This window comes from Hyla sarda, chromosome 5, assembly GCF_029499605.1.
Source record: "Hyla sarda isolate aHylSar1 chromosome 5, aHylSar1.hap1, whole genome shotgun sequence".
Classification (NCBI taxonomy): Eukaryota; Metazoa; Chordata; class Amphibia; order Anura; family Hylidae; genus Hyla; species Hyla sarda.
The window spans coordinates 122,907,902-122,932,767 of record NC_079193.1 but is presented as its reverse complement, the minus strand read 5'-3'; the positions used below and the strand labels follow the sequence as shown (position 1 = coordinate 122,932,767).

Here is a 24,866-nt window from a genome sequence, read left to right as displayed (position 1 = left end):
AAGACATACGTCCATCAAGTCCAACCAGGGCATTGAAGTGAAGGGTGTAAGGGGATAAGGGAAAGGGATGTAGTTTTATAATTCTGCATAAGCATTAATGTTATTTTGTTCCAGGAATGTGTCTAACCCTGTTTTAAAGCTGTTAATTGTTCCTGCTGTGACCAGTTCCTGAGGTAGACCGTTCCATAAATTCACAGTCCTCACGGTAAAGAAGGCGTGTCGCCCCTTTAGACTAAACCTTTTCTTCTCCAGACGGAGGGAGTGCCTCCTCGTCCTTTGGGGGGGTTTAACCTGGAACAGTTTTTCTCCATATTTTTTGCATGGGCCATTTATATGCTTATATAGGTTTATCATATCCCCCCTTAAACGTCTCTTCTCAAGACTAAACAATTGTAACTCCTTTAATCGCTCCTCATAGCTAAGATGTTCCATGCCCCATATTAGTTTAGTCGCGCGTCTCTGCACCCTTTCCAACTCCGCAGTGTCCCTTTTATGAACAAGCGACCAAAACTGAACAGCATATTCCAAGTGAGGCCGTACCAATGCTTTATAAAGGGGGGGGGGGGTATTATGTCCCTGTCCCTTGAGTCCATGCCTCTTTTTATACATGACAATATCCTGCCGGCTTTGGAAGCAGCAGCCTGACATTGCTTGCTATTCTGTAGTCTGTGATCTACAAGTACACCCAGATCCTTCTCTACCAGTGACTCTGCCAGTTTAATCCCCCCTAAGACATACGATGCATGCAGGTTATTAGTACCCAGATACATAACTTTAAATTTATCCACATTGAACCTCATTTGCCAAGTGGATGCCCATGCCATGTCCTTTATAACTGCCCTACACCTAGTCTCAAAACACTTATATTAGAATTCATATGCAGAGGCAACACAATTTATAAGCTTCTCTTTACATCCACTGGTATCCAAGGTCAAGGTAAATTACTAAGTTGTTCATTTTTTTTTAACCTTCTCACAGCTTGTAGTTAAAAGGATTCGAAGGGGTGAATGGGTGAAGAGTCACACAAAGAAGTAGTGTTCTGTTGCAGATATTATTGCAGTGAACTTGCTGCATATTGCAATGCAAATAGTGACATATGCTGAAAAGCCACATGTAAACATGTGGCTTTTGTTGTGGATTAGCTGCAGCTAAATAGATTATGGAAAAATAAACCATGTATGACTCAACCTTAAAGCGCAACGGTCACTTAGAAATACTCTATAAAAGGTAAGCACAATGGGGGACATGTATCATTTCCAGTGTATAATAGAAGTTTTTTACCCCTTTGCCTGTTGTCTAAATTGGCGCAGCTGCGTTAAATTTATCATTCTTGCGCAGCTACTTTCTTGAATTGCGTTTAAATTTAGAATTCTCCTCGAGCATAAATTTACACCGCAGCTCTATTTAGTAGGAGCTTTGTCTGCAGCGTATCTGCACCTAAACAGTAAGTGTGTCTTCGTTATTAGTTTTAGAATTTTTTTCTTCATTATGTAGAGTTTTAATCTCACAATAATACCACTTTTTGCACCCAATTATAACACATCAATTATACCAATGTCCTTATTCTTCATTTAACATAATCTGTGACACCCCTGTGCAAATCACCTCAAATGTACATGGTGCACTCTACCTTATGGGCCTTATTGTGCGCCCGCAGAGCACTTTGCGCCCACATATGTGGTATCTCCGTACTCTGGCTAAATTGTGTCCCAAAAAATGGGGTCTTTTTTCCCATTTACCTCTTGTGAAAATGTAAAGTATGCGGCAACAACAGCATGTCAGTGTAAATCATTTTATTTTTATACACTGACATACTGGTGTAGACTCCAACTGTTCCTTTTCATAATGGGTAAAAGGAGAAAAGGCCCCCTAAAATCTGTAATGCAATTTCTACCGAGTACGGCTATACCCCATATGTGTCCCTAAACTGTTGCCTTGAAATACGACAGGTCTCCAAAGTGAGAGAGCGCCATGCGCATTTGAGGCCTAAATTAGGGTTTTGCATAGGGGGTGGACATAGGGGTATTCTATGCCAGTGTTTCCCAAACAGGGTGCCTCCAGCTGTTGCAAAACTCCCAACATGCCTGGACAGTCAATGGCTGTCTGGCAATACTGGAAGTTGTTGTTTTGCAGGAGGCTCCATTTTGGAAACAGTGCCGTACCAGACGTTGTTCATATTTATTGGGGAGGGGAGGGCTGTGTAGCGGTATGTGTATATGTAGTGTTTTTTATTTATTTTATTTAAGTGTAGTGTAATGTAGTGTTTTTGGGGTACAGTCACACGGGTGGGGGTTCACAGCGAGTTTGCTGCATCTCAATCTTGCAGCACTCCCTGTAAACCTCCGCCCATGTGAGTGTACCCTGTACATTCACATTGGGGAGGGGGGGGGGGGGGGGGGGGAACATCCAGCTGTTGCAAAACTACAACTCTGAGCATGCCCTTTGGCTGTCCGTGCATGCTGGGAGTTGTAGTTTTGCAACAGCTGGAGGCACACTGGTTGCGAAACACGGAAACAGACTCAGTGTTTCGCAACCAGTGTGCCTTCAGCTGTTGCAAAAACGTCAAATCTCAGCATGCAGTGACAGCAGAAGGACATGCTGGAACTTGTAGTTATGCAACAGCTGGAGGCATACTGCTACAAATCCCAGCATGCCCTTTGGCAGTCCGTGCATGCTGAGGGTTGTAGTTATGCAACAGCTGAAGGCACACTGGTTGCAAAACACTTGAAAGTTTTGTACTTAACTTAGTGTTTCCAAACCAGTGTGCCTCCAGCTGTTGCACAACTTCAATTCCCAGCATGCAGGGTCTGTCAGTGCATGCTGGGCGTTATAGTTTGGAGGCACAGCTGGAGGCACACGGGTTGGGAAAAAGAGTTAGGAAACGAACAATGTTTCCCAACTAGTGTGCGTCCAGCCAAAGGCTGTCAGGGCATGCTGGGAGTTGCAGTTTTGAAACTCCCAGAGGCAGCAGTGAGATCGCTTTACGGCGATCTCACTGCTGCCAATGAAGATGCCGCCCTGCTGCTGCAAACTCAACACGGGGACGCACCATCCCTGGGACCGCCTGGAGGACGCCGCTCGCGCCGGGACCGCTCGGGACACCGCATGGCCGGGTAAGTGACGCCGGGGGACTGGTAAGGGACACTTAGCAGAGCGGTGTGTGTCCCGATCCCCGTGATCCGGACTCACACACCGCGCTGCTAAGTATTCTCATAGCGAAACGCTGCTATCAACTAGTCAGATTTGACTAGCTGATAGCAGCGATCGCTGGGGGGGGGTGGATGAAACCCCCCGTGGTCGCATGGTAAGATGGCTGGCTATCAGTGATAGCCACCATCTTACCGGGCGCTGGGGAAAAGTATAACGGAAAGCAGTAAATTTTAAAAATAAAAGGAGAATGATCTGCAGTGTTAAGTGGATTACAAAGCTATTTTAATGTGACGGAGCTTGTTCAATGATAAGTAAGCTATCAAACATTTCCTATGTAAATGTATTAAATTGTTGGATCATAAAATAACAATACCAATATACAAGTGATCTAATGAATAACTGAACTGTAAACAAATATTCTATATGCAAATTATTTTAAAAGTGCTTTGGAATAACCAAGGAGTAAAAAGCAATATAAAACAAACCAAATGAGGAATTGAGATAGGAAAGTTAAAACATTCTGGTGGTTCCTTAGTAGAACTTTCCTTCATAAATAGAAAGGATTGCTACGTGCAGTTAAAGATGGCTTATATTTGCGTCAAAATTTTTGGTGCAAAGGAAAAGTACGCAGGTAATAAATCCATGCGTACTATATATGCAGCTCCAAGGTACCCTGATTCAGCCACATCTGGACGACATGCTCTACCAAAACGAGTGCAAAAAAATGCGCAAAAAAGGGGCTTGCGCAAAATTTTGCGCAAAAAATATACTCAAAACAGGGGTAAAATCTTTGATACATGTCCCCCAATATGTATTGATGTGTACTGCAGCCATGCCTTAAGCTGTCTAAACCAGTGTGTTCCTCCAGCTGTTGCCCATCCCCCCCTGCTTGCCCAACTCCCTGGCCTGCTCACAGCGGCAATGCACCACTCCGACCAGCCCCACAGGGACTTGTGGGTCACTAAGTGCACTCGCAGCAAAGTCTGAGTACACTGCGCATGCGCACGGCGACTTGCAGGCCCCTGTGTGGCTCCTCGAAGAGGAGGAGGATTGCCGCCAGGGGGCGGGGAGACAGCTGAAGGCACAATATGGGTGGGTCACCAGCAAATATGCTGTGGATCAGTTATGTGTGACCCTACACTTTAAAGCGCAAGTGCTGAGCTGGGAGGAATGTCTCGCTGAGACATCTCTGGCGCACCATAGTAGAAGATTGATGGCACATGCAAGGAGGGGACGGAAGGCTATATTTCTGCATATACATTAATGTTATTTTGTTCTAGGAATGTATCTAACCCTTCTGTAAAGCCTACAACTGTTTCTGTTGTGACAAGTTCCTGAGGCAGACTATTCCATAAATTCACAGTTCTTATGGTAGATCTCTGGCCACACCTATCCGACTGTTCCTGATGGTGGACAAAGCGTATTTTAACCACACAAAGCAACCAATCAAGAAGCTAAAGGTATGGCTGCAATACACAGTACTACAGCTTGAACATACTGGGAGAGATTTATCAAAATTGTGAAGAGAAGAAGCTAGTAAGTTGCTAAAAACAACCAGTTTTTTTTATGTCTCAGAGGCCTTTTTAAAAATGAAAGAAGCAATCTGATTGGTTACTATAGAAAACCGCACCACTCTTGCTCTACACAGGTTTCGATAAATCTCCCCCACTATGCTAACTTTTACAGTGTATTTCTAAGTGGCAGTTGTTTTAATAGGGGTTATCCAGGATTAGAAAAACAGAGCTAATTTCTTCAATAACACACAATAGCTGTCTTCAGGTTGTGCGTGGTATTGCAGCTCAGTATCACTGAAGTGAAAAGAGCAAATTTGTGAAAATTAGCTGGTTTTCTATTTCAGGATATACCTTTAGGATCGCCCCAATACAGTATGGGGGAGATTTATCAAAAAATGTTGACCAGCTGCCAACAGTAACCAATGAGATTGCATCTTTTATTTTTCAAAAAGGCCTCTAAAAAAAAATAAAAGAAGCAATCTGATTGGTTGCTATGGGCAACTGGTCAACTTTTCCTCTTCATAGGTTTTGATAAATTTTCCCCTATGTTCTTTCAGTGTAACCTTACACTAGAAGTCCTAAACAAACTCAAATGTAACTAGTGCTCAAGATCTGAATACATGGCAAATATTTTATTAAGATAATTAAAAGGATATATTTGTCAATATTACACAATGCTTCCCCCAGCAGGGCCCTTGCTCGTAGGAGGCAATCAATATATAAAAATAGATAAGATAAGATAAATGGTATAAAATGGTGAATAATAAATGCTTAATGATAAAAATAGTGAACCGGTTTATATGTCCATCCCAAAATTGCCTGCAACGTTCCCTGATTGAGGTAGTAGTATAACAATAGCAAGTCTGTATGATAATTCTATGAAGAACGTAGGTGGTACAGTGTACCGCTCACCTAATTGTCGCTCTCCTGGTTCTTGCAGCCGGGTATGGGATGTGCAGATTATCGGTGCAGACCTAGTTGTATCAGCGTGGATCTCCTGGGTTCTTGCAGCCGGACAAGCGATGTTACAGTTACCGATGCAGACCTAGTGTCAGAAACCTGTGGCTGCGCACAGAGAGATAATGATGATAATATGCTGGCGATGTCGCTCCTCTCCTGTGATCGTGCACGCCTCCTGGTTCTTGCACTCACTAGTAGCGTGCAGACCTGAATGTATGCAGAGATACCAGTTACGTTGTTGGAGATCACGCTGGTTTGTGGTAGCAGTGAAATAATTATTATATATACATACATATACACACACTTTTTGTCCTCGTGGCAGAGAAGTACAGGCCCAGGGATTTAAACGGTGTATAACATAAGCTTTGTATGCTGATATTTAGACGACTTTTGGTCCCTCCTTAGGGACCTTTCTCTGTAAAATCAGTAAGCAGTATTTTACTGCTTACTGATTTTACTTAGGAAGGTCCCTAAGGAGGGACCAAAACACGTCTAAATATCAGCATACCAAGCGTATGCTATATATCATTTAAATCCCTGGTCCTGCACTTCTCTGCCAAGAGGACAAAAAAATGGATATATATATATTTTTTCCTTTCACTGCTACCACAAACCAGTGTGGTTTCCAACAATGTAACTGGCATCTCCAATATCACTACGGGCATCTGCATACATTCAGGTCTGCACGCTACTAGGGAGAGCAAGAACCAGAAGGCCTGCATGATCACAGGAGAGGAGCGATATCGCCAGCATATTATCATCATTATCGCTCTGTGCGCAACCCCATGCTTCTGACACTAGGTCTGCAACGCTAACTGTAAAAACGCTTGTCCGGCTGCAAGAACCAGGAGATCCATGCTGATACAACTAGGTCTGCACCGACAATCTGCTCATCGCATACCTGGCTGCAAGAACCAGGAAAACTACAATTGGTTGAGCGGTACGCTGTGCCACCTACGTTCTTCATAGAATTATCATACAGACTTGCTTTTGTTATGCTACCTCAATCAGGGAACGTTGTAGGCAATTTTGGGATGGACATTTAAACCGGTTCACTATTTTTATCATTCTGCATTTTTATTATTCAGCATTTTATACCATTTATCTTATCTATTTGTATATATTGATTGCCTCCTACCAGTAAGGGCTCTGCTGGGAGAAGCATTGTGTATTGTTGACAAATATATCCTTTTAATTATCTTAATAAAATATTTGCCATGTATTCAGATCTTGAGCACTAGTTACATTTGTTATTTCTATTTATTTTATAGACACCTGCGGTTTGTGTTTTACTAGTTGCCCGGTCTACACACTATTGTTTTAGCATACGAGAGCCATCACATTAAATTTTTTCCTAAACAAACTCACTAATACAGATTTATGAAAACAGTATCAGATAAATACTTAGCAGGAAACATGCAAGTAACTCGCCCATGTGAAAGTACCCTAAAAAGAAGACCAAAAACAAAACAAAAGAAAAAAAGCTGTTTTCATGCCCTAAGTCACAGCACAACTTTAATTTCTCTGCAGCACGATACATAATGAAAGCTGCACTATGATTGGCTGATGTTGGGCAAACAAAGATTCTTTTCGGGTGTGTTCACAGGTGCATATTTTGCTGCTGCAGATTTTGTTGCCCATTGACTTCAATCGGTTGCAAAATCTGCAGAATAAAATATGCACGTGTGAACTGATCCTCCGGGTGAATTCACACGTACAGTATCCTGCACAGATTTTTAACCTGCAGATTTGATGTTGTGTTCAGTCATTTAGTTTACATTGAAATCTGCAGCATAAAATTTGCAGGTTCAAAATATGCGCATTAAATACATGCAGGATACTGAACGTGTGAATTCACCCTAAGGGTACGTTCACATGGACGGATCCGCAGTATCTTAAGCTGTGGGTCCACCGACTAAGGACCCCCTACATTCTGCCTCCAGCTGTGCCTGCTCGTAGCAGCAATCCACCGCTACGAGCAGACACACTGTCATGAGCAAATGTCTAATTTCACCCCAAAATCCCAGGAAACGTTATTGACTCTATTATAAGCCTAGGGTGGGAAATACATCATCCCCCCTGCCATCATCCAGACCCCCGTCATTAACACCCCCGTCATTATCACCCTCTTCATCATCACCGCCTGTCATCATCCCACCCCCCCCTTCATCATCACCGCCTGTCATCATCCCCTTGTCATCATCCCACCCCCCCTTCATCATCACCGCCATAACACAGGAACAATATCAATAATAAATTTCTACTCCACAGCATCTCCAGACACTGCACCGAACGGCACCCTGGCGAAGAGGACCTGTTCACCATCTGCCCCCATTGATCACATCCCAAACCACTTCCCCAACAGATTTGAAATCCTCACCAGAAGAGAAATGTTCTGGATTTTCCGCCTTGCGACATTATAACCCCAGGGGCTCAATGAAGCCACCGAATTAATCCACTAACCCCCCCCCCCCCATTACCACCAGGGATGTGGCACCCTCCACCAACTACCAAGGCTGGTAATTAATAATGAATAATAATAAATACAATATGAAAATATATATAACAAATATAAAAAGTTAAAAGTAACAATAAGTAACACCAAGATCCTAAGAATGGCTACTTCCAACTTCCAATAACACCTGTTGTAATACAGCCATTTTTGCAACATTCAATTTACTACAAAAATAACCCCTATGAAATCACTTCATGCCAATGCTCAAGTTTCTCCACTTTACCTTTTCCCCCATGAAACATTACAAGTACTTTTTACCCAACCGTTTGCTGCCATCTACTGGTGAACTATATTATTTACAACTCATTCATTCATTCATCCATCCATTTGTACCTTACACATTACATCCCATTTCAATCAACCTATTAACCCAGTTCCCAAGGTTCAAACACTAAATCAATCACCAATTGACCTAGTTCCCATGGTTCAAAGGCATCAACTGAACCATATCCATCAATCTTAATCAAAGTTCAACCACACAGCAACATTAAACAACACTTGAACCACGTATCATTGTACTGCCACAATAAATTAACAAAAAATTTGCAAAAAAAAGGGAGCGCTGCAATCTGAAGAGGAAACACTTAAAAATATATTGGAGTACACTCACCTGGTGTGAGCAGTGAGTCCCAAAGATTTGGTGTTCACTGCAAACACCACCAGGGCCATCTAGGTACAATGTAGATATTGGGGCGTTCCTCCACCAAGGCAGGTATCCAATCAGGATTGGAGAGTGTCAAGGTAAAATCCGGATGGACTTCAAGTACAACCGTAAAGATATATATTAAAAGGAAAAAACAACCAGCGCTCAGGAGGGCATCAGTTTAGGAGAAGGAAAGAAAATTTGTTCCTTGATACATCTTTGTAAGCCATGCATCTCGTGCTAGAACAAAATAATGAGGAATGTTACATGTTACAACAGAATTGTGCAAGGCTAAAAAAAAGAGCTTAGCACTCGTCTCACAAGTGAACAATATGAACTGACCCTAAAATATCTGGAGAAAAAAAAATGGCTTCATTGCAAGCAACTCTAAAAGACCAAAAATTTGACAAGTTCCTACGGGATAAAACAGACTATGTTGAATACTGAGTATTTATAAAACAAACTAATGGGAAAACACGAAGAAGAAATATCAAAGGCAGATTACAAAAACCTAAGATGTCCGACTTATGGACAACTGACTCAGACTCCAGCTTTTCAGAAAATCCCAGGCCGTCTAGAAGGCCATCTAATACCCAGGTTCCCCCTTTAGGAAACCTGTTCAAAGGGGAAGGCAGAGGAACAGGAGGAAAAAGAAACTAGAAGCGGAAACAAGTGTCGTGGCAGACCCCCCAGCAGTGATAAATATTTCTGGTTGTCCTCTAAATCCTGATGAAATTGCGGTTCTTTCAAAGGGACTACATTTTTGTTTTCCTGAGACTTTTAATATTGTTAATTTTGAGATCAACTTATTTCGTGCTGTACGCAAGTTATATCTGCATAAATGGTGTGTTAACAATAAAAGTTATGAAAAGACAAAAAGAGAAGGTGAAACTCCACTTGATGTTGGTCCTCAGGGGTTTTCCATGTTGGACAATCCATCTGAAATGGAAAAAGAATCACTAACAACGTTGGTGGAATTATTAGGTGGTGATCCCATGAATTTATCTGATACTGCTGTTACACCTACAGAATTTCACAGAGGTAATAAGTCCACCTTCTCACCCCCCTTACAGGTGGGTGGGAACCTGGATTTGTTTCAACAAAAAGTGATGGGTGACATTAGTCATAATGAGACCACAGCTTTAACTAAATTAAAAAACAGAAAAGATATACTGATATAAAATACCAATAAGGGCGGGGGAGTGGAAATTATGTCTAGAGATTATTACCTTAAATGTGCACTCTCATTAAAACTATTTTTTGCTATTGCACTCCTTATGGTAAATAAAAAATATTTCTAATATACTTTGTTGAAAAAAAACTGAGCTTAAAAAAGCTCAAAAGCACATTTCCCCCCCATCTCATACACAGACTTTGGACCGAAGTCCAAACACAGAAAGTGCAGCCTGGAGTGCTGAGGGGGGGGTGTCCAACCAACAGCATATGGCAGTTAAGTGTGAGAGGAACTATGATTGGATGAGACTGGACACACCCCCCCTCAGCACTCCAGCAGCCTTCTCTCCTTATTTCTTCCTATCCCCCAGAAACAGAATTTCCTTATAGTGGCTGAAACTCCAGCCATTTACACCAAGCAGAATTTAAATAGTTTAAACTATTATTTGCTATGGCAATTGATCTCTCCATTAATTGGAATTGTAATGGGTTTCGTTAATTATATGTTTCACATTGGGGAGTTCTTTAGTTTTCCACTTGCCTGCTATTTTTAATTTTGCAACACAATTAATGCCAGCACAATTAATGCCACCGTGCCCCCACAACTATTCATGCCTTCACATAAACTATGCTACTATGACTGTTCAGCTGCTGCAAACTACAACGTCCATCATGCACAGATAGTCAGTCATGATGGGAGTTGTAGCTTTGTAACAACTGGAGAGTCACAGGTAGGGAACATAAATATTTACCTGAGAGCTTGGCTCCTGTCCCAGGTCCCGCACTGCTCTGGCCTCTTCTAGTCAGGTCTGGCCAGAGCAGATGATGCCGGCAGCGCTAAAAAAAATAACATCAGAGAAGCGAAAGACGGTCGGGCAGGGAGCACATTGTTCCCTTGCTCCGGGCCGCGACTATTCATTTGTATCAGTATCTTGGAGACACCTATACAAATGAATGAGGGGAGAACCGGTGGGCGGTCCAGATGACTGGTGGCTCCGGTCCGGATCTGGGCTGCGATCTGCCAGTTGAGTACCTCTGCTATATAGGTTTCAAATTTGTTCAAAAGGAGCAAACTTGAGACCTTTATTCAAAAGAGATATTTGAGGAAATTAGATTTATAATAGAATAAGTATCCATTAATCTGTCTTTCCTATTTTTGCCCATGGACGATCTGTTTCTTCTAGTTCGTCTATTTCGTCTGTGTACTGATGTTTTTTGGGAATGTTAGACTGTGGAATTTTGTGGAATTCTACCGTGATAGTTTGTTCTCTCCTTGGCGGGGGTTGCTGTGGGTTGGGTATTGGGGGATTGCATTTGTTGGTATATGTTCTTGGTTGACAATGGTGGTGTTTTTGGGATGATTTGAAAAGTTTGCATTGTGATATTTTTGGTGCATACGGTGTAAATTGTGATTCGGACTCCAATGAGATTGATGATTTGAGTGACTGAACTTTTTTGGAGTTCTTTATCCTAAAAAAAAATTGTCATTCATTAAGGGTGCATATCTGTTTGTAGAGACATTATATTGAGTGTGATGATAAGCAGGTGATGTTGATTATACTGTGTAAAATGAGTCTTGGTTGGTAGTTGCGAGTTGGATTTTTCATTCTTATTTTTGTTTTCACTTTGTGGGGGATTTGGATTTGTCTGTACCCTGAAATCACACCTTTAAAAATCAGTGGAAAAATATCTAAAGGCGTCTAATATCTAAAGGCGTCTACATATTGGCTCAAATAGAGAAAATAATCTAACATACAAAGAAAAATTGGCCATTAAGGAATTTCAAAGAAATTCAAATATAACAATAAGAACTGCTGACAAGGTGGGGGGAATTGTTATTATGAATACCTAGGGCTATAACGCAGAATGTTTGCAACAATTGTCTGATAATAAGGCTTATATAACCCTTAAATCTGACCCTATACATGATTAGAGAAAGGATTTAAAAGACATTATGTCAAAAAGCACTTCATCAAAACATCCTAACCACAAACATAAATTCATTCTAGAGACTCAGACTAGATTGGCAGGTTTCTATTGTAACCCAACAGGCCATCCTATAATGTCTGGTATAGGTTCAATCAGCTCCAATTTATCCCAATATATAGACAAAATCTTACAGCCATTGGTCCAAAATACACCATCTAATTTAAAAGACACAACTTATAAAAATTATGGAGAATTCAACATGGAAATCTAATTATATTTTGGCTACTCTCGATGAAAACTCATTGCATACCATAATTGAACATAAAATAGGTATTCAAGAAATAGAATATTTTTTAAGAACATCACAATTTTCAGATCAACAGATCCTATTAACAACACAAGCAATACATTTCATATTATCACATAATTATTATTTTAAGGATCAATTTTCTTTGCAGACTACAGCACTGCAATGGGCACCAGATTCACGCAAAGCTACACCAATTTATTCATGGCCTATTGGAAATATCAGACGTTCCTTCGATGACGTCATAATGATTTGGGAAGGTGATAGGTCAGATTTTGAATCCTTTATGACCCAATTAAACACTAATACTTATAATATTTATTCTCCACACATCAGTACTGAAAGTGTTGAATTTTTGGATCTGTTGATTAGTGTCAATAATGATAAATTACAGTGTTCTTCATACAAAAAAAAACAACAACCAGAAATAGCTTAAACCTCTTCTTCAGCTGCCATTTGCCTAGGTGGCTTTTAAATTTACCAGGCAGTCAATTCAGATGTTTGAAAATAAATTGTAAAACCTGTGGAGTATAAATGCTCACTGCACTTCTTGTTACATTCCGTGAGGTGTGTGGTTTCCATAATGAGGTCACATGTGGGGGAGTCCACTGTTCTAGCACCATGGGGCTTTGTAAACGCACATGGCCTTCAATTCCAGCAAAATTTAATCTCCAAAAGCCCAATGGCGCTCCTTCTCTTCTGAGACCTGTAGTGCGCCCACAGAGCAGTTTACATTCGCAAATGCTGGTGTTACCCCCAATTTATTCATTTTCACAATGGCTAATGAGAAAAAGCCCTCCAAAATTTGCAACACCGTTATTAATATCCCATATGTGGATGTAAAGTGTAAATAAAAATTTCCCATCCAACTTTAGCGAAAATTTGTCAAACACCTGTAGGGTGTAAAGGCTCACTGTACCCCTTGTTACATTTCTTTAGGTGTGTTTCCTTAATAGTGTGCCATGTGTTTTTTTTTCTTTTTCTTTTTTTCTGTTCTGGCACCATAGGGGCTTCCTAAATGTGACATGCCCCCCAAAAAACATTTTAGCAAAATTTGCTTTCAAAAAGCCAACTGTGGCTCCTTCTATTCTGAGCATTGTAGTGCGCCCGCAGAGCACTTTACGTCCACAAATGGGGTATTTCCATACTCAGAAGAAATGATGTTACACATTTTGGGGGCATTTTCTCCTATTATCCCTTGTAAAAACTGAAAATGTTGTTGAAAAAAAAAAATCATTTACACATCCGACTTTAAGGAGAAGTCGTCAATCACCCGTGGGGTGTTAAGGCTCACTGTACCCCTTGTTACATGCCTTGAGGGGTGTAGTTTACAAAATAGTATGCCATATGTTTTTTCTTTTGCTTTCTGGCACCATAGAGGCTTCCTAAATGCGACATGCCCACTCCCCCCCCCCCCCCCCCCCAAAACCCTTTCAGCAAAATTCACTCTCCGAAATCCCATTGTCGCTCCTTCCCTTCTGAGCCCTCTCCTGAGCCCGTAAACAAACATTCTGAATGTCATTTTGAATACTTTGAAAAGTGGTGGATAAAATCCAGGAAAACAGGAATTACCATACGGCGCTTTCACTCCTTGGACAGATGCAGGCAACAGTCCATATGACAGGTTAATTAACCTGTCATATGGACTGTTGCCTGCATCTGTCCAAGGAGTTAAAGCGCCGTATGGTAATTCCTGTTTTCCTGGATTTTATCCACCACTTTTCATTGCCCATCCAGCGACCTAGAGGAACCTGGAAGGGAAACCGTGGCTGCTGACCTCCATTTTTTCCTGCGAGTCTATATGCCTGCTGAGGTGTTGTGCTCTTGGCACAAAATGATCCGGTAAGCCTTCAATTTTTGTGCACATTGAAGCCACTCTGCTATACCGTCCACACTAGTTGTTTTTGTCTTTTTCACATTTTGAATACTTTGAGGGGTGCAGTTTTATAATGGGGTCATTTATGGAGTATTTCTAATATGAAGGCCCCTCAAATCCCCTTCAAACTGAACTGGTCCCTGAAAAATTCAGATTTTGAAAACTTTGTGAAAAATTGGAAAATCTTTGCTAAACTTTGAAGCCCACTGATGTCTTCAAAAAGTAAAAACATGTCAACTTTATGATGCAAACAAAGTAGGCATACTGCATATGTGAATCAATATATAATTTATTTGGTATGTCTATATTTTTTTTTTTACAAGCAGAGAGCTTGTAAGGAAGGTCCTTAAGGTCATAATGGACTTGGACCTTAACCCCTTCCCGCTATTGGACGTATGCATACGTCCAGGCGAACTACACGTTCGCGCAAATGGACGTATGCATACGTCCAAGCGATCTCCTGCTCTGCCACGGGCAGCGCAGGAGATCGCGGGTGGGACTCAGCTGTCAATCACAGCCGGAGTCCCACCGCAGCTGCCGGGGCCGCGATCGCGCCGGTCCCGGCAGCATTAACCCCATAGATGCCGTGATCAGTTCTGATCACGGCATCTATGGTTTTTGCAGGGGGAGCGCTCTCCCCCTGCCCATCAACGGCAGCGCCGCGATAAAATAAGGGGGATCGGGGGTGTCCAAGACACCCTCGATCCCCCTTGAAGAGATTGGAGTGAGGTGGCAGGGTTGCCACCCCTCCTATCCCTGCTATTGATCGGCGGAGCGACCGACCAATAGCAGACTGGGGGCGGTTAAAGTTTGGCCCCCCCCCCCCCCCCCCCGCTACGCCCACCCATCGGTGTCCGGGCACAGCGGGGGGAACCGTGTAGTAGCAGCGGTCACTTACCCGGCGGTGGAGGTGAGTATGGTGGCGGCGTGTCCAGGAGTCTGTTGCCTAGCAACATCTGCAGGGCGACAGTTTAGAGAGTGGTCTCTAAACTGTGGCCCTCCAGATGTTGCAAAACTACAACTCCCACCATGACTTGACAGCTGTTTGCTGTGTTGGCATGCTGGGAGTTGTAGTTTTGCAAGATGTAGAGGGGTTCAGGCTAGAGATCACTGACAGTGGTCTCTAAACTGTAGCCCTCCAGATGTTACAAAACTACAACTCCCAGCATGCCCAGACAGCAGTTTGCTGTCTTAGCATGCTGAGATTTGTAGTTTTGCAACATCTGGAGGGCCACAGTTTAGAGACCACTGTCAGTGATCTCTAGCCTGAACCCCTCTAAATCTTGCAAAACTACAACTCCCAGCATTCAGGAACAGCAAATGGCTGTCTCGGCATGCTGGGAGTTGTACTTGCGTGCCTCCAGCTGTTGCATAACTACATCTCCCAGCATTCCCTTTGGCAATCAGTACATGCTGAGAGTTGTAGTTCTGCAACAGCTGGAGGCACACTGGTTGGGAAATACCGAGTTAGGTAATAGGTTCTATTACCTAACTCAGTATTTTCCAACCAGTGTGCCTCCAGCTGTTGCAAAACTACAACTCCCAGCATGCACGTTCTGTCAGTGCATGCTGGGAGTTGTAGTTTCCCCCCCCCCCCTCCCATGTGAATGTACAGGTTACATTCACACTGGCAGCGGATTACAGTGAGTTCCCCGCTTCAAGTTTGAGCTGCAGCCGCAGCTCAAACTCCTAGTGGGAGACTCAGTGTAATCCGCCGTCAGTGTGAATGTAACCTAAAAACACTACACTACACTAACATAAAATAAAGAGTAAAACACTACATATACACAAGTACACTGCCCCCCCTACCACCCCCCCTTCCCCCCAATAAAAATGAAAAACGTATCCTACAGCAGTGTTTCCAAAACGGAGCCTCCAGCTGTTGCGAAACAAAAACTCCCAGCATTTCCGGACAGCCATTGACTGTCCAAGCATGCTGGGAGTTTAGCAACAGCTGGAGGCACCCTGTTTGGGAATCACTGGTGTAGAATACCCCTATGTACACCCCTATGTAAATCCCTAATTTAGGCCTCAAATGCGCATGGCGCTCTCACTCTGGAGCCCTGTCGTATTTCAAGGCAACAGAATAGGGCCACATATGGGGTATCGCCGTACTCTGGAGAAATTGCCTAACAAATTTTGGGGGGCTTTTTCTCCTTTTACCCCTTATGAAAAGGTAAAGTTGGGGTCTACACCAGCATGTTAGTGTAAAAAAAAAACATTTTTGTACACTAACATACTGGTGTTGCCCCATACTTTAAAATTTCACAAGCGGTAAAAGAAAAAAAGCCTCCAAAATTTGTAACGCAATTTCTCCTGAATACGGAGGTACCCCATATGTGGGCGCAAAGTGTTCTGGGGACGCACAACAAGGCTCAGAAGGGAGAGTGCACCATGTACATTTGAGGTCTAAATTGGTGATTTGCACAGGGGTGGCTGATTTTACAGCGGTTCTGACATAAGTGCAAAACAATAAATACCCACATGTGACCCCATTTTGGAAACTACACCCCTCACGGAATGTAATAAGGGGTACAGTGAGCATTTACACCCCACAGGTGTCTGACAGATCTTTGAAACAGGGGTCTGTGAAAATGAAAAATAAAATTTTTAATTTGCACAGCCCACTGTTCCAAAGATCCGTCAAATGCCAGTGGGGTGTAAATTCTCCCTGCACCCCTTATTACCTTCCGTGAGGGGTGTAGTTTTAAAAATGGGGTCACATGTGGGGGGGTCCACTGTTCTGGCACCACGGGGGGCTTTGGAAATGCACATGGCCAAATTTTTTCTCCAAAAGCTCAATGATGCTCCTTCTCTTCTGAGCATTGTAGTTCGTCCCCAGTGCACTTCACGTCCACTTATGGGGTATTTCCATACTCAGAAGAGATAAAAATTTTGGGGGGTATTTTCTGCTATTATCCCTTGTAAAAATGTAAAATTTGGGGGAAAACAAGCATTTTAGTGTAAAAAATTTTTTTTTTTTTACATATGCAAAAGTCGTGAAACACCTGTGGGGTATTAAGGTTCTCTTTACCCCTTGTTACGTTCCCCAAGGGGTCTAGTTTCCAAAATGGTATGCCATGTGTTTTTTTTTTCTGTCCTGGCACCATAGGGGCTTCCTAAATGCGGCATGCCCCCAGAGCAAAATTTGCTTCCAAAAAGCCAAATGTGACTCCTTCTCTTCTGAGACCTGTAGTGCGCCAGCAGAGCACTTTTCATCCCCATATTGGGTGTTTTCTGAATCGGGAGAAATTGGGCTTCAAATTTTGGGGGGTATTTTCTGCTATTATCTTTTTTTAAAATGTATAATTTTTGCTAAACCAAGCATTTTTGGTAAAAAAAAACATTTTTTTTTCCCATATGCAAAAGTCGTGAAACACCTGTGGGGTATTAAGGTTAACTTTATCCCTTGTTACGTTCCTCAAGGGGTCTAGTTTCCAAAATGGTATGCCATGTGTTTTTTTTTTGCTGTCCTGGCACCATAAGGGCTTCCTAAATGCGACATGCCCCCCCGAGCAAAATTTGCTCTCAAAAAGCCAAATATGACTCCTGCTCTTCTGAGCATTGTAGTTCGCCCGTAGTGCACTTCAGGTCAACTTATGGGGTACCTCCATACTCAGAAGAGATGGGGTTACACATTTTGGGGGGTATTTTCTGCTATTAACACTTGCAAAAATGTGAAATTTGGGGGGAAACACACATTTTAGTGAATTTTTTTTTTTTTACATATGCAAAAGTCATGAAACACCTGTGGGATATTAAGGCTCACTTAATTCCTTGTTACGTTCTCCAAGGGGTCTAGTTTCCAAAATGGTATGCCATGTGTTTTTTTTTTTTGCTGTTTTGGCCCCATAGGGGCTTCCTAAATGCAACATGCCCCCCAAAAACCATTTCAGAAAAACGTACTCTCCAAAATCCCCTTGTCGCTCCTTCGCTTCTGAGCCCTCTACTGCGCCTGCCGAACAATTTACATAGACATATGAGGTATGTGCTTACTCAAGAGAAATTGGGCTACAAATTCAAGTATAAATTTTATCCTTTTACCCCTTGTAAAAATTCAAAAATTGGGTCTACAAGCACATGCAAGTGTAAAAAATGAAGATTTTGAATTTTCTCCTTCACTTTGCTGCTTTTCCTGTGAAACACCTAAAGGGTTAAAACACTTACTGAATGTCATTTTGAATACTTTGGGGGGGGTGCAGTTTTTGTAATGGGGTCATTTATGGGGTATTTCTAATATGAAGACCCTTCAAATCCACTTCTAACCTGAACTGGTCCATGAAAAATAGCGAGTTTGAAAATTTTGTGAAAAATTGTAAAATTGCTGCAGAACTTTGAAGCCCTCTGGTGTCTTCCAAAAGTAAAAACTCATACATTTTATGATGCAAACATAAAGTAAACATTGTATATGTGAATCCAAAAAAAAAATATTTGGAATATCCATTTTCCTTACAAGTTAGAAAAATGCTAAATTTTCAATTTTTTCATCAAATTTGGGGATTTTTCACCAAGAAAAGATGCAAGTTACCACAAAAATTTACCACTATTTTAAAGTAGAATATGTCACGAAAAACAATCTCGGTATCAGATTGATAAGTAAAAGCATTCCAGAGTTATTAATGTTTAAAGTGACAGTGGTCAGATGTGCAAAAAAGGGCTGCGTCCTAGAGGTGAAAATGGGCTGTGTCCTTAAGGGGTTAAAGGGGTCACGCCCCCTCCCATAGACTTGCAATGCAGGGGCGGGGCATGATGTCACATGGGGGCGGAGTCATGACATCACGATACTGCGGCCCCGTAGTCGTGACCCGACAGACTAGGAGGCTGCAGCTCTGCATGCAGCTCCCACAGGTGGGTGCTGCATGCGAGAATGCGGGGGTCCCCAGCGACGGGACCCCCACGATCAGACATCTTGTCCCCTATCTTTTGGATAGGGGATAAGATGTCTTAGGGCCGGAGTACCCCTTTAAGGGGCTAAAGGTGCTAGAAGCTCCCAGATTATCCAGAAGTTAACATGGGGCTGATGCGTTGTCTAACACACTATTGTAAAACTAGCAGGATATTTTACTATTGTTCTATAAAGTGTCATCAGATTCATTCACAATACAGGACTAGTCTGACTCCAATTTCCTTAGATGCATGTGGTGTTTCCAAGAAATTATTTTTGTGCGTATGAATGGAGCAACATGTTTTTCATTCATAATGAATAGCAAGATTCAGTCAAAGTAGTGAGAATAGCAGCAAAGAATGCACAATAATAAGGAGACACCACTACAATGTTGCCAGGGGCGTACCCTGGAGTACCCCTTTAAGGCTCACTATACCCCTTGTTACATTCCTTGAGGGGTGTAGTTTCCCAAATAGTGTGCCATGTGTTTTTTTCTTGAGCCATGTTGCAAGCCCACAGAGCACTTTACGTCAACATATGAGGTATTTTCTTACTCGAGAGAAATTGGGCAAAAAATTTTGTGGGGCTTTTTCTCCTTATAGCCCTTGTAAAAATGAAAAAAATTGGGCTACATGCACATGTTAGTGTAAAAAATGGAGATTTTTTCTCCTCCTCTTTGCTGCTGTTCCTGTGAAAAACCTAAAGGGTTAACAAATTTTCTGAATGTCATTTTGAATACTTCGAGAGGTGTGTTTTCTGTAATGGGGTCATTTGTGGGGTATTTCTCACAGAAAAGCCCCTCAAATCCACTTCAAACTTAACTGGTCCCTGAAAAATTCAGATTTAGTATTTTTCGTGAAAATTGCTGCTATACTTTGAAGCCCTCTAATGTCTTCAAAAAGTAAAAACATGTCAACTTTATGATGCCAACATAAAGTAGACATATTGTATTTGTGAATAAATATTTAATTTATTTGGACTGTCCATTTTCCTTACAAGCAGAGAGTTTCAAAGTTCGAAAAATGCTAAATTTGCTAAATTTTCATGAAATTTTGGAATTTTTCACCAAGAAAGGACGCAAGTAACAACAAAAATTTACACCTATGTTAAAGTATAATATGTCACGAAAAAACAATCTCTGAATCAGAATGAAAGGTAAAAGCATCCCAGAGTTATTAATATATAAAGTGACAGTGGTCAGATTTGCAAAAAAAAAAAGCATGCTGCATCCTTAAGGTTAAAATTAGCTGCTTCCTTAAGGGGTTAAACAAAAAATTACGTTTTCTATGTTTAAGGGTGTGTTCACACGGCCGTTTGCCCCCGTTCCGTTAAAAAAAACGGATTTAAAAAAAACATAGAAACGGCTGATCAAACGGGTATCCGTTTTGAAGCTTTTGTAACCGTTTTTAATCCGTTTTTTTTTTAATGAAAAAATCACCCACCTACAGACTCCTGCAGCCAGGACTAGTACTACTCCCATCATGGAACAGACTTGTTTCCATGGTGAGAGTAGTAGTTCCTGGCTGCAGGAGTCTGCCGGCGGCTGGGGAGGCTAAATTAGTGCTTGTACTACTACCCCCATCATGGAACAGACTCTGTTCCATGATGGGGGTAGTAGTACAGGGGCTGAGGGATTGATCACACCGGGTCTCACTTCTGAGACCCGATCCGAAGTTATTAAGCAGGGGAGCGGGCGGCATGGTCCGCAACCCCGCGATCACCGATGTACTGTATTTTACTTTCATTTCTAAATTCCCAGCGGGGAGCTCTGAATGGCCACTACCGAGGTGCCAACCGGGGCTCCCTGCAGGGATTTTTTAAATGGACAACTGTGGGGGGCAAGATATATAGCGCTATATATCTAGCCCCCCAGCGCATATATAAAGATATAACCCCCGCCAGCGCAAAAATATATACCCCCGCAGTATATATATATATATATATATATATATATATATACATATACAAACACACATATATATATATATATATATATATATGTGTATGTGTGACCCCCCCTGCCTGCGCCTTTATAATTATATACAACCCGCCAGCGCATTTATGTGACCCCCCGCTGGCGCATATGTCATTACTGCAGCGCTATCTGTGAATAGTATTTTACTGGCAGAGCATTGCACCAGCCGCTGCCGCTGCTGATTGAATACTATTCATACATCACGCTGCAGCCTAAAGGGGTATATTATATAGAAGTGCTGTGGGGGCCAGATAATACTATATATCTGGCCCCCACAGCACTTCTATATAATATGCCCCTGCAGCGCGATGTACGAATAGCATTCTATCAGCAGCATCGCGCCAGCAGCGGCTGGTGAGATGCTCTGCCAGTAAAATACTATTCATACAATGCGCTTCAGTAATGACATATGCACCAGTGGGGGGGTTATATATTGATAATTGCGCTGGCGGGGGGGGTACATAATTATAAAGGCGCCGGCGGGGGATATATATATATATATATATATATATATATATATATATATATATGTACACACTGCAGCGGTATATATTTTTGCGCTGGCGGGGGTTATATCTTTATAAATGCGCTGGGGCTAGATATATAGCGCTATATATCTTGCCCCTCACAGCGCTTTTAATATACATTGTCCATTTAAAAAATCCCTGCAGGTAGCCCTGATTGGCTCCTTGGCAGTGGCCATTCAGAGCTCCCCGTGGGGAATTAAAAAAGGACACTAAAATACAGTACATCGGTGATCGCAGGGTTGCAGAACATGCTGCCCGCTCCCCTGCTTAATAACTTCTGATCGGATCTCAGAAGTGAGACCCGGAGCGATCAATCCCTCAGCCCCTGTACTACTACCCCCATCATGGAACAGAGTCTGTTCCATGATGGGGGTAGTAGTACAAGCACTAATGTAGTCCCCCCAGCCACCGGCAGACTCCCACAGCCGGGGAATTATTACTCCCATCATAGAACAGACTTGTTTCCACGATGAGAGTAGTAGTAGTCCCACAACACTGTAGGAGTCTGCTGATGTCACCTCTTCTGAGCATGCTCAGATGTAATTACTGATATTTTAAACCCGGGTGCAAACGGATGACATTAAAGGTTCATCCGTTTGCCATAGACTTCAATTTTAAAATTATGATGTCCGTGTTTTCTTCTGTGCACACAGAAGTAAACGGATTGTAAAAAAATCCCACTGACATGAATGGGATTTTTTTTTTAAACCGTTTTTAATTCGTTTACAATCTGCAAAAACGGAGCTGAAACAGGGATAAAAAACGGGGGCAAACGGCTGTTTGAACGCACCCTTATTTGTGTTTAAAAAAAAGCTGCCACTAGGTGTCTGCCTACTTATCCAGAGCAAAATTCCCTATATCTTGCACAGACTTTGGACTACTGCTGTCCTGGCAGAAGTCCAAAATCAGGAAATGCAGTCTGGAGTGCTGAGGGGTGTGTGCGCAGCCTTAGCCAATCATAGTTAATGTCAAACACTGAACTGTTGGGGCTGTGTGTAGCAAAGTAAGGGAGGAAGTTCTCCCCTGTATGGCTTCAAACAATGTCATACCTGCTGGGTAATGCCCCTTCACAGTCTCTTAATATGACTGGGCAGAAAATACAGAGCAATATGAAGGTAGAATACTAAAAAAAAAAAAAAAAAAAAAAAAAAAAAAAAAAAAAAGGGAGAGGGTGGTTTATTATGATGGGGCAGTGAACTGGGAGGATTATAAAATGTAACAACAGGATCATAAGAGGTACTCTTTAACCCCAGATTTTAGACGCCACAATCCACTTTAACCCCTTAACAACCTAGGTCGTATATTTACATCCTTGGCCGGCTCCCACGATATTACGCGGGGTCATGTCATATCGGGTTGGTCTCGGCATGTATCTGAAGCTGGGACTCGGGGCTAATAGCGCGCGGCAGCGATCGCGGTGCTGCGCGCTATTAACCCTTTAGAAGCGGTGTTTAAAGTTGAACGCCGCATCTAAAATGAAAGCTGCCTGGCTGCTCAGTGGGGCTGATCGGGACCACCGCAGCGAAAATGCGGTGTCCCATCAGCTGGGACACGAGCGGAGGTCCTCTTACCTTCCTCCGGCGTGTCCCTACGGCGATTGATTGCTCCAAGCCTGAGATGAAGGCTTGAGCAATCGACCGCCGATAACACTGATCACTGTAAAGCTATGGCTTTGCAGTGAACAGTGCTGGCAATCAGTGTATGCAATGTTATAGCCCCCTATGGGAGCTAGAACACTGCAAAAAATAAATAAGTGTAAAAAAAAGTTAATAAATGTGATTTAACCCTTTCCTTAATAAAAGTTCAAATCACCCCCCTTTTCCCATAAAAAAAAAAAAAAAACACCATGTAAATAAAAATAAACATGTGTGGTATCGCCGCGTGCGTAAATGTCCGAACTATAAAAATATATCATTAATTAAACCGCACGGTCAATGGCGTACACGCAAAAAATTCAAAACTCCAAAATAACGTATTTTTGGTCGCTTTTTCTATCATGAAAAATGAATAAAAAGCGATCAAAAAGTCCGATCAATACAAAATGGTACCGCTAAAAACGTGAGATCACGGCGCAAAAAAATGAGCCCTCATAAGACCCCATACGCAGAAAAAAAAAAAAAAAAAGTTATAGGGGTCAGAAGATGACAATTTTAAAACTTATAAATTTCCGTGCATGTAGTTATGATTTTTTCCAGAAGTACGACAAAATCAAACCTATACAAGTAGGGTATCATTTTAATCGTATGGACCTACAGAATAAAGATCCGATGTAATTTTTTATGAAAAATGTACTGCATAGTAACGGAAGCCCCCAAAATTTACAAAATGGCGTTTTTTCTTCAATTTCGTTGCACAGTTATGTTTTTTTCGGTTTGGCTATAGATTTTTGGGTACAATGACTGAAGGGTTATCATTTTTAAAAGGTGAAGAGGAAAAAACGAAAGTGCAAAAACCGAAAAACCCTGCGTCCTTAAGGGGTTAATCGTGAAGTCTCTTTAAACGATGCCCAGCATTAACCATGGTATTAATCTACAGTTAAACGAGAAAAAAATTGTGGGGCAAACTTGAAAAAATAAATTCCCGCCATTTTGTAACTTTTGGGGGCTTCCGACTATATGCAGTGCACTTTTCGGTAAAAATGACACCTTATCTTTATTCTGCAAGTCCATACGGTTACAAGGATAGCCAATTTATATAGATTTTATTTTACTACTAAAATTATAACTACATGTACCAAGTTAGTATGTTTAAAATTGTCATCTTCCGACCCCTAAAATTATGTGTATGGATGTGTATGGACTAATTTTTTGTGATCTGAAGTATTTATCGGTAACATTTTTGTTTTGATGGGACTTTTTGATCACTTTATATAATATTTTTAGGGTATACAAAGTGACCAAAAATATCCAATTTTGTACTTTTAATTATTTTTGTAGATACACGTCATTGATCATGAGGTTTAATTAACATAATATTTTTATATCACTCCACAAAAGAAAAACAGAAAAATCCGGCACTGTTATAATTCCTTCCATAAATGTGTAATATTAACCCCTTAAGGACCAGGCCATTTTACACCTTAGGACCAGAGCGTTTTTTGAACATCTGACCACTGTCACTTTAAACATTAATAACTCTAGGATGCTTTTACTTATCATTCTGATTCTGAGAACGTTTTTTCGTGACATATTCTACTTTAACATGGTGGTAAATTTTTGTGGTAACTCGCATCTTTTCTTGGTGAAAAATCCCAAAATGTTATGAAAAAATTAAAAATGTTACTTTTTTCTAACTTTGAAGCTCTCTGCTTGTAAGGAAAATGGATATTCCCCCCCAAAAAAAATGTTATTCACATTTCCAATATGTCTACTTTATGTTTGAATCATAAAAGTGTTTTTACTTTTGGAAGACA

The 24,866-nt window shown here is 41.7% G+C and overlaps 1 protein-coding gene across 4 annotated transcripts in view; it reads right to left on the bottom strand.

Moving 5' to 3' along the window:
- SNRK (SNF related kinase) overlaps positions 1-24,866 on the bottom strand; it is a 414,130-nt gene that overhangs the window by 156,138 nt on the left and 233,126 nt on the right. The gene's annotated exons all lie outside the window — the stretch shown is intronic.